This window comes from Aedes aegypti, chromosome 3 (genome assembly GCF_002204515.2).
Source record: "Aedes aegypti strain LVP_AGWG chromosome 3, AaegL5.0 Primary Assembly, whole genome shotgun sequence".
NCBI lineage: Eukaryota > Metazoa > Arthropoda > Insecta > Diptera > Culicidae > Aedes > Aedes aegypti.
Window position 1 is genome coordinate 208,025,126 of NC_035109.1, and position 17,636 is coordinate 208,042,761.

The following is a 17,636-nucleotide window of genomic DNA, read 5'->3' on the forward strand; positions in this document are numbered from 1 at the left end:
AAAAGCTTTGTTTAGTTCAATCAAATTATGATGACAGTGTTTTCTAACACAGAACACCTAGATGTAAAAAATGAATGTTCTGTTGGATATAATGTTAATTAAGCAAAGAAAAATAAATAGAATTTGAGATTGAATCGTTAATTTTAGTTATTTGGCAGGACATACACATGATACGTAAAAGATTACGCTAAAAATGGAATCAGCATACCAAAATAAGCAAATGGTCGAAATTTCTGCCTATTCGGATATTTTTGGAGGTTTTGACCGACTTTTGTATGGTGGCCCGCCACTGTGCACAGCCATCGATGGTAGGGCCAGGGCCCATTCATAGGATGGATGTGAATAACAGTGGTATGATATCGAAAGCGCTTTTAGTCCATCGCCGTTTAGGTTGATTGCATTGTAATAGCCATCCAGAAAACGTGCGGCGCGCTGAGTGGCAAAAGGGACAATCCATGGGCCATTTCGCATCGCAGATTGAGGCAAACCAGATAAATACGGCTGTGTTTCCTTGTTTCCACTTGGGAGGGGCATGATTCGGGTCGGTGCCATTGTTTCCGTTTTGGGCACTGTAGATATAGCTTAATAAGAATGACATTTTGGAATATACTCTAGCCTCTTTTTACGACCGTTCCTTTTGCGACGGTACGGTTTACGCTCACTTCTTAATCACCGAAATTCGGATTGACGACAGATTTTAGTAATTAATTAATATTCTAACACGGTTATCAAATTAGAGATATTTGATTCATATTTCTGTCGTTATATGGCAACACTGCTTCATAAGATTCAAATAAATCGTAGTATTGGTATCGCAATAAAATGGTAAGCCTAAATGTTTAATGATGTTGGAGAGGATAACATCTACTAATCAAAGTCGTCTGAAGCACAAAAAACGTATTTGATAGCTGACTACACTGTTCGCGAAAGTATAGGTTAAACGCAATTGGATCTGAAACCACTGAAAGACGTACAATTCGTATGTTAGACGATGAGATGTCATGCAGGTTTAATGCCATTGCCGAAGTCCTGTGTTGCCTGTCAGAAGGACGGCCACAAAATCAAGGACTGCCATGTCTTCTAAAAGATGACCCTCGGTGTTCGCTGGAGACTCGTTGAAGAGCGTAACCTGTGTCGTCTGTGTCGGCAGACTAGCTTAACAGTGGAAACAGGTTTCTCTCGGGAATCACAAACGCGGTTTTACTGTTAAGAAAGAATGAACAAAATAAACAATTTTATTAACTTTTTTGTTACACTGTTCCTCCATCCACAAGCTACTCCGAGCGAGTGAACTTCCAAGAACTAAAAGCACGGTAGGTAACAGTTCATCGCCATTTCAAGCAGCCCGTTCTTTTTCGGATACTTTCGGTATCACTACACTGGAATGGCAAAACTATCTGCACCATTGCCTTCCTCGACGATGGTACATCTCGAACACTTATGGAATCGAAGGTAGCTGAAGAACCTGGAGTGACTGGCGACGTTCATCCACTCTGTCTACTGTGGACTAGTGGAATTGAATCAATGGAAGACGAATCTCAGCTGATACAGTTGCAGATTTCAGGAACGAACACCACGAGGTTTGATTTGAAAGAAGTGCACTGTAAAGAGCCTCAACCTCCCGGTACAATCATTGGACTTCATTGAACTTTCCAGAGAGTTCCCGCATCTGCAAGGCTTACCAGTTCAAAGCTACACCACGCTGTTCCAACGATTCTTATCGGCTTGGATAACTCGTTCTTGATGGCTACACGGAAGAGTAGAGAAGGAGTCAAAGGTAGCCCAATCCCATCCCAAAACAAGGCTTGGCTGGGCGGTCTATAGAAGCACGTACTCCGATGCTGTACGATCCGTGCATCCGTTATTCCACATTTCTATTCGTTCACCCGAACTATACGACAACGTGAATACCCTTTGAACGTCGTAACGAACCCAAAGAAGCCGAACATGGTGCGACTAATGTGGGACGCAGCTACTAAGGTTCAAAGCCAATCGTTCAACTCCGCCCTTCTAGCTGTACCAGATTTTTTTGCACTGCTTCAAGCTGTTCTGGCTTCCTTTCGTCAGTTCGAGGTGGCCATTAGTGCTGATATCTGCAAGATGTTCCCCCGGATTCTGATTCGACCGGAAGACCAATCAGCTAGCTCACTGTTCCTGTGGCGGAACGAAGCATCCAAGCTATTCGAGGTGTTCGTCGACAGATTGGTTGCGAACGAGCGGGTCCTCGGTTTCACGCGGCGAGGTGAAACGTTGGGTCGCCCTTTTCACCTGTTTGACCATACATGCAGTGAATCTCGAAGTGGTCCACAATCTGACAACGGAGTCCTGCAAAATGGTGATTAGGCGCTTTATCGCACGGAGAGAGGCCTCGCGGGCAATATTCAGCGACCGAGGGACAAACTTTGTGGGTGCTAACCGGGATTTAAAGATGGAACTAAGACAAATCAACACCAACCTAGCAAGCACCAATACGGATACGCAATGGGTTTTCAACCCTCCTTCCGCGCCGCATATGGGGGGTCTGGGAGCGCATGGTCCGGTCGATCAAAAGCGCGCTGGCATTACTTTCAACTTGTTACCGGCGGGTAACATTTGCTTTCAATTAATTATGAGTGCTAGGAAATTAGGGAATATACTGTAAAGTTAAAGCGAAACCCTAACGGTCAATTCATACTTCCCGCCTGGGCGTGATGCGTATGAAGAGCAAAACTGGGTGCATGGGTGTGGTGGGTGATCGCCTCCACTGAACAATAGCTGGGTGTGGGTGGAAATAGAGGCACGAGCGAGTATTCGGTTAATTGTGGAGGGAAATTGCGCGATCGGATGAAATTGAAGAGTCAGTCAATAACCAACAGGCAATTGAGCACAAAGTTTCTAAGCCCAAACAACAAACTCGGAGTGATAATAACCACTCACGTGTGTCAAGGAAGAACGCTGTGCCAAGTATTAGCGTCCGATTTTTATCGAACAGTCGATCATCCTCGGGGTCGCAAAAAACGTTCCAGCCGACTAGACCCGCAAACTGAGAGCTACGGCCGTCATCTACGTAGCATACATTTGCTGAGAGGTGCTCTATCATCCCGAGAACGGGGACCTCGTGCGGAATTCCACGTTAAGGCTAATCAAGTCCTGAGCGCTGTCATTACCACCTTCGGGAAACGATCGACCCTTCTTCATGCCATCCAGGGCCCTAACGGTGCCGCTGAAGCTGTTCACGCTTCCCATCTTCGCCGCCACACCGTTCATCATCGGAGCCACCCATTCTGTCGCCGTTGAGATCCTCCATCAAAGCCATCCCCTCGTAATCGTCGGGAATTCCCTGGCCAGTGAATCCCAGGGCTATTTACAACGCCCAATAAACCGGTTGGCCGTAAGTACCTGGGTTGAATTTAGGTTCATGCACTCCGAAAACTCCCCCGGTGCACACAACACCCTGAGACCCGGAACCAGAAGAGGCCATGAGTACCCACTCATATAGGCTGCCGTTGGCTCTAGACCAGCAGGCTTGGGCTGTAGGCCGGTTTCCTTCTGAAACCGAGCGGTAAGGTTCCGGGGTCAAAAAAGGAGGTCTTATAAACTAGAGGCAAGCCGGACGATGAGATTGAGGCAGAATCTATAGTTTACTCTAGGCCACTTACATACTTGCCAATCGATTTAGGGGAGAAAGAGGCGCTCGCAACGAACTGCTTCTTGATGCTGAACACCAGCGAAGTCAATCTGCCGGCTAGGGAGGACGATGGCACGCTGCAACTGGGACCTCTGTAGCCAACTGTTGGATAAGTTCTGGACACGTTGGATCAAAGAGTATCTGCCTACGATCACTAAGCGTACAAAGTGCTTCAAGGGCTGCAAGCCTGTTCAAGCTGGAGATCTGATGGTTGTTGTGAAGTACCGGCTCCGAAATGGCTAGCTAAGAGGTCGGGTACTACGCGTGTTTCCGGGAAGCGATGGTCGGGTGCGGAAGTTATGACAGCCAATGCAGGAGTCCTGGTTCGGTCAGTGACAAAGTTGGCAGTTCTGGACGTTGGTAGTACTGCTGAAGTAAACTTCGATCACTATGGGTTCCGAACGACGATAAACCAGCACCCAGATGCGATAGGACTACCCGTTCACCGCACAGTAAGAGGCCACAGTAGAGGAACAGTTAAAGCTGTTGGACAGTGGACAAACATACATTTAGGACTAGTTAGCTTCAAAAGGAGGTCTCAATGCTTTACTAGGCAAAGTCAGTCTGGACAAAGTTACTTGGATAACACTGTTCGAGTGCTGCAAATCATTTGAAAACGGCCTCTTTCTATAGTTTTCTTGCACTTCAAGACCCATATAGACGCATCCCTGATCCATCAAAAAAAAATTTTTTTTTGTCGAACGGTGTAATGATAAGAATTAGACTCATCAAACCACCAAGTTTGGCGTGGGTTATCTAGTTTATTTTAGACTTGGTTACATTTATTTATTCAGTATATTCATCAGGTTACATCATCTTCAGATTTCAATACTTCATAGACCATTCGCCCTTCATTCGAAACAAAAAAAAAACTTGAAATAATCCGTGCAGTACGGATTTCGGTACACTGTTTTTCATCTACATGTTATTTGAATGGTATCCTGGGTATTGTTATAGAATCAACACCTATATAAGAGGCTTTTTTGATCACAATAGAGCAGTGTTGCCATCTGGAGTCAAAACTTGAATTCATAAATGATCGATTTAGAGAGTATCCAAACCACGCTGTAGCTTCACCGATTATCTTGAATCGTTATTTTGCCATTCGTTTGCTGGTTTTTCTTCGACGATGCTTATGATCTCTCCCTAAAAGCCAAATATCGAGTGTGTAGCTCTTTGTTTACTTTATCTTTACTCAATGACTCTTCTGATACGTTTTTTTTATGAAACGCTGATCAACGACATTTTTTTCAATCTCTAGTGAAAACCTTCCCAAAAGTATTTGTATTGCATTTTTATAATCGAAAGAGAACAAGAGGGAAGAAAATCTTCAAATTTTAGATAGGATCTTTTAAAAAGTCAAGTTAAAAGGGCCATTTTTTATTGTGCTTAAACGAAGTTTACCTGGCACAGCTAGTTAGCATTATTAATTTCAATCTTGTTACACTATAAATCAATTCTCGTTGCTTCTTATGTTTATTTCAGTATTCTCAGATTAGATAATGACTTGCATCCAAGCACAACAAAATGTTTATGCTCATGCTGCTTCAATGTTCCTTTGCATCATATTTTACGAAAATGATTGCTTTTTCAATCATTTGCAAATTTTACACACAAAGCCATCAATCTGTGAAATCTCCATTTTGAGTATTCCATCAAGCAAGTCATCCGTCTCGGTGATTGAGCCGTTCTTGTGATTGTGATTAATTACCGATTGGCCAAAACCGCAAAACACATTCTCAAGCCCAGCCTAGAACAATACGAAAAGTTTGACATCGATTTTCTACTTCATTTAAGGCGCGTCAACGATGACGTTCTCGACTAGCGAGACAGACGACCATTATTGTTGTACGCCACACGGCTGTGATCAAACAGATTGAGGGCACCAGATTTACCGCCAGCTACAAATGCACAGCTTCCGCACCATCTGATGTCCTTTTCACTTAAATATAGGCAGTTGCCGGGCTGACGACTTCGTGCCGTATCAGTCTGTGTTGTCCATCCTACATAGAACGTTCCAAGAAGTAACCTCAGCTCAATTTCCCACTTGTTAACGGAAAACTGCGGCGGGGAAACCAATAAATATATAGCTATGCATGGATGATTGGCATGTTCATCCGTTTTTTGTTGTGTTTGTCTCCAATTCGTCCTTGGTGTCGCGTGTTTAACTTGCCTTAAAATGAATAATAGGGAGATTCTAAACATCATTATGCTTTATGCCAGTCTTCAATAATGATCAATTTAACTGAATACTATCAACACAATTTTCAGCAAGGTTTTTTTTTCTCTTTTTTTTAGTGTCTTTCTAAATATTACATTAATTTCTTAGTTTATCTAGGTGTTCTGTGTCAGAAAACACTATCATCCTAATTTGGTAAAACTAAATTAAGCTTTTATTAACATTTTCTTGCAATTACCGAAGCAGTTCAGATTTTTTTTATTCAATATTTGTTTCAATATTTCAACATTGGATATTCTATAAAACTCATTAGTATTTTACCAGGGAGGAAACTTCAGAAACATTTTCAAAATTTTATTTTGAATTCTCTGCAGAGCTTTCTTCCTGGCATTACAATAGCTATTGGCTCGCCTGAAAATTTGTTTGAAAATAAAAATCTTGTTTGGATGGCAAAGTTTTGATTTTATGTTGATAAGGGGATATAGACATGTGCGTTACATTTGGCTTGAATGCCCTCAATGTGATTTTTGGAAGTTATTTTTTTTTTCTAGCATGAGCCCTTAAATACTTTTCTTCATCTGACCAATTTATTGGAACTCCTCTGATCGCCATGCCTAACATGCCTACCTGGAAGTTTTAAATAAAGAGCTTTTGGTTTATGTTGGAATATTGTTAGTTGAGTTTTGGAAGCATTAGGAAAAATTTTTCATTTTTAAGTAGGAAGCAAAAAAATCCAAACTTTTTTGAAATCTACTACAGATGACACGCAGGCTTCGTCTTTTGGCGGAGACGACTGTATCATCAGCAAACAAAGATTTTCGACATCCCTGAGGTAACTCAGGTAAGTCAGACGTGAAAATATTGTATAATATTGGTTCCAAAATGCTGCCTTGAGGAACACCAGCTCTTACAGAAAGTCTTTCAGCCTTTGGGTTCTGATAATTTGATAGATGACCTTGAATTATTCTAACAATGTATGTTGGGAAATTAAAGTTTTTTAATTTTACGATCAAACCTTCATGTCAAACACTGTCGAATGCTTTTTCTATGTCTAGAAGAGCAAGACCAGTAGAATAGCCTTCAGATTTGTTGGAACGGATCAAATTTGTTACACGTAAAAGTTGATGAGTGATCGAATGTCCATGGTGGAATCCGAACTGTTCATTGGCAAAAATTGAATCTTCGTTGATGTGGTCCATCATTCTGTTCAAAATGACCCATTCAAATAGTTTACTGATGGAGGAAAGCAAACTGATTGGACGATAGCTAGAAGCTTCTGCAGGATTTTTGTTCGGCTTTAAAATTGGTACAACCTTGGTATTTTTTCCATTTGTCAGGAAAATATGCTAATTGAAAACATTTGTTAAATATATCAACTAAGAATGATAAGCTACTTTCTGGAAGTTTCTTTATAAGGATGTAGAACATTCCATCATCGCCAGGAGCATTCATATGTATAATTTTTAATAATAGTTCTCACTTCTTCCAAATCAGTCTCCCAGGAATTGTTGAAATCATTCCCTTGATTGAGAATATTTTTGAAGTCCTGAGTAACTTGATTTTCAATTGGACTAGTAAATCCTAAATTAAAATTGTGCGCGCTTTCAAACTGTATAGCAAGTTTTTGAGCTTTTTCGCAATTAGTTAGTAATAATTTGTTTCCTCTTTCAATGCCAGTATTGGCTTCTGAGGTTTTTTTTTTAATTCTAGATAATTTTCAAAAGGGCTTAGAGCCAGGGTCCAATTGAGAAAATTTATTTTCAAAATTTTTGTTTATTAATTGTTTCTGCAAATCCTGCCATATAATTTTCATAGTGAGTTCGTTGGAATTGGCTTCTTCTCACGTTTTTAAGACGGATCAAGAGTTTAAGCTCATCGTCTATAATCACGGATTCAAATTTTACTTCACATTTTGGAATTGCAATGCTCCTGGCATCAACAATGGAATTTGTTAAAGTTTCAAGAGCATTGTCAGTATCAAGTTTAGTTTCTAAAGAAATGTTAACATCAAGATTAGAGTCAATATATGTTCCATATATATTCCAGTCTGCTTAAAAATAATTGAAAGTGGAGCTGATAGGATTGAGAATCGCTTCATGGGATATTTGAAATGTAACAGGCACATGATCAGAATCAAAATCATCATGAGTACACCCGATTCTGTTTTTGCAAGGATTATTTTACACGGTTTCCATACATTTTTTTTCCGCCAAAACCTTATTTCTGCATGAAACGTCGAGAAATGGTGTTACTTTTTTTGCATGGTATTTGAAATTTTGAACTGAAAACTTTTTTTGCACGGTACGCATCCCCCGTGCAAAGATGACTAGAGTCGGTTAAGACCAAATCAATCGTAGATGGATTTCTAGAAGAGGATAAACATGTAGGGCTATCAAGGTATTGAATAGAGAAATATCCTGAAGAGCACTCATCAAATAAAATTCTGTCGTTGGAATTACTTTGAAAATTATTCCATGACCGATGTTTGGCATTAAAGTCACTAATGACAAAAAAAATTGACTTTTTGCGAGTCGATTTTTGCAAGTCAGTTTGGAGCAAACTTACTTGCAGTCCAGAGCACTGAAAAGGCAAATAGGCAGCTATGAAAGTATATTAACCAAGGCGTGTTTCAACGCCTATGAATGATGATTGCAATTCCCCCGCATGCCCCATCAAGTCGATCATTACGATAAGGTACCGTGGGGCAAGTGGGTAATGGATTTAGCCTCAAGAATTTACACCGTTATTTGTTGAGAAAATCGGATATGACGTCGGATAACTCTTCGGGAGAAATGAAACGCAATCCTTAAATAAAGTATTTAGAAATTTTTTTATGTGGATACGCCTATACACCATTTTTTATATTTTGAACTAGCTTTACATAGACATTCCACGAGATTTACGTGCGTTCTCTTATATTGGAACTTTTCAATCAACGTCTTTCTTTTAATCGGCTGTCCAAAGTAAACATATTAATATCGTAATATTTGCCAACCTTTTTTTAGAGAAGTTCCATGGTAATAGCTTTTAACACTTTTAGCATAGTGTCTCTTTAATTATCAGCACGTTCTGATGTTCTATGATAATTGCGAACCTTATATACTTATAGCTACCTAAAGAGAAAACACGAATTCAATCTCTAATAAGAAACTTTTCACTTGTCCCACGTGATTAGAAAATTTACGGTGTTTTAATTTAGTATTTTTTGATTCTATGTCGAATTAATTCTGAAACTTTCTTTTATTGCAGTTTAAAACTGTCAGAGGGGAAAACTTAGAAGTGGTACAGAAAATTATTTTCCGCATCTTTTTTCCGCTGAAAATATTAAAATAAGATTGCACGCCGCCAACTTGGTACGGAGTAATAATTGACAGGTTAACAATTGTTCGCTCTATTATGCAATAATGGCTGAAAATCTCGGAAACCTCTTACCTATCGTAATGTTCTCAATGGCCTCAAAGGTTTACGCATGAGTTTAAAACGTTACTTCACATATTCAGTTAAATATACCAATTAGTTTCACTTACCCCATTTACTCACTTGCCCCGCGGTACATTAAACAAAAAGTTAGGATGTGTTTTTAGTTTGGATCCAGGTTTCAAATATGTTTCAGTAATAACTGCTATATGCATGTTAATAGCTGTAAGAAAAATAAACAGCTCGTCCACTTTTACATTCAAAGAGCGTGCATTCCAATTTAAATTATTATTTATTGGATCCATTAGAAAAACGTAATCCAATAACAATTTGATTAGTGAATTTTACACCTACTTGGACTGCTTCATTTATTCATTAGATAAGATTGTTCAGTTAGAAAAATAAAGTCAGAGGCAGACATATCACTTTTTTTTTTTTTTAAATCTTTATTTGAGTGTATTTTAACACACGAGGGCTAGTTCTACACTCAGACATATCACTTAAAGTGGGTACATTTGATGATTTTCCGTTAGAATTTTCGGTAGACTAAGAGGCGGAGTAGATGTTACCTGTTTTTTTTTTCTATCTTTATTAACGAGATTTTTAGTTCTGGGCTAGTTCATCTCGGGACCAACGGCTTTACTTCCCTTCCGAAGGAAGTCGTCACTGAAATTTTGGTGACTATCTCGGGGATGGGATTCGATCCTCGGCGTGAGAGGCGAGTGTTCTAACCACTACACCAGGTCCATCCCCTGATGTTAGCTGTGGTGGCAGGGTTTTTTTTTCATCAAGCAAATTCCGGATCCGTTATCGTAACGGATATTATCTTTCATCTGCCTGGTACGAGCATCGACGACTCTTCTTCGCGAAGGGCAATCCCAAAATATGGACTTATTATTGCACCCGCAATTCGCATATAAACTTGGTGGTATCTTCCTTCACTGGACAGACGTCCTTAGCGTGAGAAGAACCTTCGCAAATTATGCATTTAGTATCCATGCGGCAATTTTTTGTACTATGACCCCACTTTTGGCACCGACGGCACTGAGTGGGATTGGTAATTTCCTCCAGGTTTCACATGTCACACGGACATCGAACATAAGTCTAGCTTTCTCTAAAGCTTTAATATTATTTAGATCCCTTTTGTTAAAGTGAACCAAATAATATTCTTGAGAAAGCCCTTTACAAACAACTGACCACGTTAAGCGGTACTCTTTGCTTCCTCACTTGAATTAAAATGCCTGCTTCGATTTGGTGTTTGGAAAATTTGTCTAGAGCATCGAATTGATTGCTCATTGCGATACAATTATCATTATTATTCATTTCACCCTTGGAAGAAAGTTCGCATTCCTGGGAAGCGTCCTTTTTTACATTCTTGCCACGTTTAGTGACAGTTTTAAATCCCACTTTTTTTTAAGGAAGTTGTGAATTCAGAGATTCACCCTTCCTTATGTTTGTTGTTGCAACCATGTTTAGTGAATAAACGAAAGAAGACGTGACCTTCGAGAGGTTTTTTTTTCCCAAGACGGTGTCCAAGAAGGATTACCACCGCTAGTTTTCGCCAACGGGTCCAACGAAACATCGAAGACACGGATCCAAAACAGGATTGTAAAGGGATCAATAGTGGAAAAAAAATAGTGCTGAAAAGTACTGTTTTAATAGCACTGAAAAGTACCGTTTTTAATTTTTGCACTGAAAATGAAGCACTGAAAAGTACTGCTTTTATTGCTTTAGGTAGTTTTTAAAATACTCACGTACGCACAGTACGAAGGTACGATGCGCACTGATGCAGAAAAAAACTTATCAAAGGACATTCGCATATTACTCACAAATTATGCCAAAATACTGTATTCTTGCAAATGGTCTATCTGCATTGAAATCCACAAATTCATTTCGTACAAAGAAAGATAATTTAATGAAATTTCACTATCTCGCACTTCGTTAGCAATGCGACTTGCTAGAATATGGTCTCCGACTTGTCACTGTCGTCAGTTGGTGGTATCCATGGGAAACTTTTGATCACGAGTCATGTCGACGAATGTGATTTTTCATCTGGTGCCCAACGCGTATCGTTTGAAGAAAGTAGGTATAATAAAGTCGCAAAGCGGAATCAAGGCCTTGCTGTTTTGCGTGTGGCGCTGACGTCGAATATTTCCCGAAAAGCACTTTCGTCATTAGTTCTCTGCGAAAAGTTTTCGTGGTGAAATACACACTCCCAGGCCAGGCTGGCGAAGCTCGTTTCATGAGCCTTCAATTTATACGGCAGAGCAAAATTGAATAATACCACGTAAAAAATTAAATCTATTTAATTAATAGCCTTCCGCCCGTGACAAGCGCGATGAAGTCGTGGTTAGGCTGATGTGGTGCCCGGCTTTTCTCGCGGGAAATGTACCGTGAAATATTGGCTAATTTTCGTGCGACACGGTTTCGAGGGGTGAAGCATTACGTCTTGTGCCTTGAACAACCAGCATTATTTCTGTCATTTAGTTTTTTTTTCACAGTGAGAAGAATTTTCATTTTTTTTTTGAATGTGCAGAAAAGATATTTGAAAATTTATCAAATTCTCTTGATTGTGTTTAGTATACTGCATAAGTTTCTGTTTGATTGGAGATGGAGCCCTACGTTGTGTGGTGAGGATGACGGGGACGACGACGAAGAACAACTCGATTTCAAACTTTACTAATTGGAACTTTATTGCCACCGAGAGGCAGCGTGCCTACTCGGTGGGGAGAGAGAAACTGTATAGAGCATACAAAAATACTATCGCCTTTTATAGGTGACACAGTACGGAGACGAACAATTTAAACCATGCGCACAGCAGTGCACTGGATGGTGCCTATCGCAGCGTTGGGCTGACGATTGACGATTCTATTCATCGTCGTTGGGAATCGAACAATGGGCAGTGCGTTGAATGGTTCAACTTCTGCACACGCTAGCGATGATGCCGACTGCGGTGTGAGCGCAAACATCCCGGCGCCTCAAAACGAAATTGAAATTTCGTTTTCTATTTGTCTGCCTCTGATCGATGGATGGATGCCGTGGATGTCGTCTGCTTACTCGTTGTAGGTAGTATGGGAGATGATCGTTGTTGGTACGGGATTTGATTATTGCGGTTGGTTCGTGGATGGATGCTGGGATGCTGGCTGGTAGGAGATTCCTGCTTGACGGACGACAAGCATGACCTGACTACGCCGAGTGGAAGGTCGGAATTCCTGAGCGCCAACGGATACTGCCGATGATCGAGCCGGAAATGAAGCACGTAGCTTCGGAAGATCCACACGCCGGTGGATGGAATTTGCCGGTTGACTCGATCGCTTGGAATGATGGATGGGCCGTCGGACATGATGCCATCATGGTCCGAAATGTGGACGCGCCGGTCCGGAGGATTGATGATTTGGCTTGGATGTGCCAGTATTTGGATGATTGGATTGTATGTAATTGCGTCTGTATGGAATGCAAACGCACGAATCTAGATGGAGGGCACGCTGGCTCGGAAGGCCACCACACCTTTTAGGAGGATGGACACGCCGGTCCGGGACAGGTTTCTGTGTTCCATGGCTTGGCACGCTGGTCCGGAGGATTTTCCGTTTAACCGGTAAGTGGACACGCCGGTCCGGAAGGAGGAAGTTGTAGGTCTGTTTGTCTATGTCGTCGTCTTGGATCCCGTTGCACTGTCGGTTCGTGATCGCTGGCAGTGCGATCACTCCTGGGTTTGGTCGATCCGTGGTCGCTCCTTGGCGGCCAATCCTGGTCACGGCACCAATGTTTGACCGGGGATGAAATGGGCCGCGAATCCTGGTCACGGCACCAATGTTTGACCGGGGATGGAATGGGCCGCGAATCCTGGTCACGGCACCAATGTTTGATTGGTGTTGTGTGGTGAGGATGACGGGGACGACGACGAAGAACAACTCGATTTCAAACTTTACTAATTGGAACTTTATTGCCACCGAGAGGCAGCGTGCCTACTCGGTGGGGAGAGAAAGAAACTATATACAGAGCATACAAAAATACTGTCGCCTTTTATAGGTGACACAGTACGGAGACGAACAATTTAAACCGTGCGCACAGCAGTGCACTGGATGCTGCCTATCGTTGCGTTGGGCTGACGATGCGATGAAGCAAAAGAACCAAACAATGGGCAAAAATTGAATGGTTCAATTTGCGCTTGGCTTGGGTGCTGCTATGATGATGCCGTTGTCGGTGTGAGATCGAACAGTTTCTCTAAAACTTGAAAACCTCTCGTTCCTCTGGTACTATCGAAAATTTGTAATCATCTTCAATGTTCAATCCTTGCAATTTTGACTCAAATAGAAGAGTAGGTAAGTGAAATTTTCCGCTTGTTGCTTTACGTTTGTTCCACTTAAGCTGCCAAAGATAATCACCCAAAGTCTGAGCACTCAGCTGGAAGTCGTCTTCAACAATTATTTGGCCTACATCATGAAAGCGGAGCACCATCCCCATGGTTTCAGTAATACTGCATGAGCTTTTCCATTAAGCTTGGAAAATGTCTAGCTTATGGAAAACCGACAAGAGTATAAGATGTACCGAATAATTAACCATCTAAATACCATCTAAAGCAATAAAACAGCACTCTCAGTGCCGCTTTGTGTACCTATTGATTGCTTTCTAAAATGCCAGGAATTACGGATTTATCATTAAATTGAAGTTTATAATTTCAGCTTTATTATAACGCACAACAGGCAGAAAAAAAAAGACAAAATAACCATAACATAATTATGTTTTTTCAGCTTTTTATTAAATACTAAGGTTACCGCATTTATTAAACTAATGTGTTGCATACAGAATTTAAACAAACAATTGAATAAGCTTTAAAGTATATAAAACGATTTTAGGTCTGTCGAATATTCATGGAGTTATTGGGTGTCCCAGAAAGTTTGAGCACGACTTCACCATACTGCCATTTCAAGACTAGTGAAGACATAAATCTGATTTTTACGCATTTGATTACTGTAACCAATAAGAGTAGATTGAGATTTTTGAATGAATAATTTAATTATTATTGTGTAGACTACGCAACATTTCTTTGAAGCATCTCTTATCAGTCTTACACAAATCGCGTTATTTTTGAGCGATTTTGTATACAAAATTTGTTCTGTGTCAAAAAATGCGTATAATAAAAATCTAGAGAAATATATTTATCAGCGACGACATGATAATTGATCAGACTGTCACTAATTCAAATCATATTTTCAAACTTTAGCATGTAAAATTTGTATTGGAACTAAAAACTCGATTCCAGCCGTGGTCGATTTGAAAATGGTCAAACACAAATCCTAACACACCAAATTTCCTATCCATGTTTCAGCAATGCATAGTTTTGCTGATATACAGCACTTTTTCATTTGTTTGCTGAAATTCAGCAATATCACTTGCTGGATAATTGTCAACGCTTTCAGATTTGCTGATTTCCAGTAATTTATTTGACGGATTTTAAAAATTGCCGCAAATCAGTAAACAAAATTGCTGAACTTACATCAGTAATCATGTTTTTACTGATAACCAGCAATCTGTTCGATCTGTCAAACGATAAACTTTGCAAACAAATCAGAATTGTTTTCACGCGTGAGATCTGACTGCCTTGAGCTTTCGATGAAGTCAATATTTAATTATTTGTGTTTTTTCAAAATTTTTGTGTTTTCCGATGGATAATCCAACTCTGAGTAATATCCAGTAAGTACAAAACATGTAATTATTGCTTAATTTTAATTTGTGATTTTATTATAGGATGGCGACAAAATTGGAAAGGCAAAAGATTAATCGGCTCTACCACCTTCCTTAAAAGCGCACAATATGAGTTTTCTTTTATTTGTTTAAATGTTAGATTGTTTTATTGAAATCAAAGTGTAGTAAATATGTAAAAACTTATTGTCTTACAATTTGCGAGGGTCATAAAAATCAACTATTTTTACTAACTGGTTAAATTTTCAATTGCTGGAAAGCAGCACAAATTTGCAAATTCCCAATTACTGATCAACCAGCAAAATGAAAAACAATTTGCTGGACGGTCAACAAAACAGCTATCAGTTTTATGCGAATTCGCTTTGCTGAAAGATTCAGCAAATTTCATTTTGCTGGATCGATTGCTGAATTTACAGCACAAAAAAAAATCAGCAAAAATTTGCTGGTTTACAGCAATAAAATTATGGTTTGTATATTAACGTAAAACATGAATAATTCAAAATTTAAGTTGTCTATACAACAGAATAGGGATGACCCATTCTTAAATCTGATATGTATTATTTTAATTACTATTTAAAATACCTGAAGAGCTAAAACATCCTTGATACAATCTACTTGAACTATTCACCGCGAAATATTTTGATAGAAACATATTTTACTAGTTATTTTCAACAAAAACGAAATGTTGGGTCTATGTTGACCAAATGAGAATTGATTTGCTAAAATCAAAATTTTCAATGTAAACGATTATTAAATCAAACAAATTTATCACAGATGCTGGTTGAAATAACCTATAGAAAAGCATAGCATAGCATAGACCGACTGTACATATCAATGTTTGCTACTCCGTGATTGATCCGAACCGGTAAGAATTGCACTTTGATCCAAATGAATAAGGGATGGGATTTTCCGCATATTCTAGAAGTGCAATTTTAGCAGCTCTCATATTATTGATCAATAACGGCGCCGGCCAAGTCCATACAGTCAGTTAGGAAGGGGAAGGAACGTAATTGTGTAATGATCGTTGCTTCAAAAGACGAGAATACTCTGCATCTCCACAAACATCACGGGACAGGTGTGGTTAGTGAGGGAGGAAAAAGATCTGGGAGTCACCTTTGATCGGTGATGCGATTCATGGATAAGGTGGGAAAGTACGACCTTCACTTAAAACTAGTTTTGCATTTTTATCGCAGTAAAAATATTTTGAGAGAAATTATAAAAAAGTCGACATTCATAATATCGCACTATTCAAAGGTTATTTTTAGCAATGACGAAAACATAAAGGTATATTCAATTTAAATTAAACACGAAAAAGTCGACACTTGTAGTGACGAACCATTCATATCTTATTCGAAAATAAAATAAAAGTAGCTTTGCAACAATAAAAATGAATTATGAGCATGAAACGATCTCACCAGTACTTCATCCTCGGCTGAACGCGAAGCTTTTCGCACTTGATCATCACGAACCGAACACGATTGGTTTTGATTCCATATCCCGTCCATCCGGATCATGCAACCGACTCAAAAGACCACGCACTCCGTCGCGCGTCCCTCCGGAACATGCAACTGCTGGTTGAAATAGCCTATAGAAAAATACAAAACATAAAAATATTTGATCGTTTGGAAAAGTACTATGATTTTCATTATCAAAGTCGTGCCCATTCTTTCTGGGACACCCTATATTGTTGAACAAGATATTTTTTAAGCATAATGTAGAAAAATTGCGAGAAAACTACTTTTTACTAAGACTAGTTTTGATTTTAGGCAAATTTGATGTTTTACAAACTTAGCTAGCTTAGCTTAGACTGACTACACATATCAATGGTTGCTATTCCGTCACAGGATTCACTTTGATAAGCGATTAGACCATGATAAATAATTATTTGTGAGATATAAACATGCTTATATGTAAATATAATATTTTTATTTGATATGAACAATATTAATGTAGAGAAAAATTATGCCGACACTTGAAGTGACGAACCTTTTCAAAGTTTGTTGAATAAAGTGAACCTTTCGCAAGTCTACACTTGTAGTGTCGAACCATTCAAAGTTTTTTTTTTAATTACAATAAAAAAGGTTTTTAGGAAGAAGGTGTTTGAAAAAAAAATTAGACATAAATAATTTATGAATCAGAATTTATGTCGACACTCACAGTGACGAACCATTCATAGTTTGTTGAAAAATCATATTTACGTCTCACCGTTTGTAACGATTTAAGGTGCAGTCATACATATTTTATAGATTAGAAATAGTGGCATGAAACGAGCTCACCAATTGATCCGTCATCCTTGAGCAGCAACAATCCACTTTCAGCTTCACTTGTTTGCTCGGCTATATAAAAGCACTCAGAGAGTGACCCGAGAGTGAAAACAGCTTGACGCACTGTCCAAAATCCAAACGCTTGGTCAACGTCGAAAGATCAAAAAGGACTAATCGAACGCGGCACTTTTTCACTTTACTCGAACGATGCGCGACATGTTTGATCCTGCCCTCATCGCCGGCCCCCGCAGGAGCTAGCGTCAAGGTCAAAGGATCAAACACAACTAACGGATCACGCCACTTTTTCACTTTCACTCGACCAACGCGTGACATGATCCTGCCCTCATCGCCCAGCCCCGCAGGAGCTAAGCGTCAAGGTCGAAAGATCAAACACAACTTCGCAAAT

At 39.7% G+C, this 17,636-nt stretch overlaps 1 protein-coding gene across 2 annotated transcripts in view; it reads left to right on the forward strand.

The window, feature by feature from the left end:
- Positions 1-17,636, forward strand: part of LOC5569646 (zwei Ig domain protein zig-8) — a 761,269-nt gene that overhangs the window by 638,563 nt on the left and 105,070 nt on the right. The window lies entirely within an intron of this gene.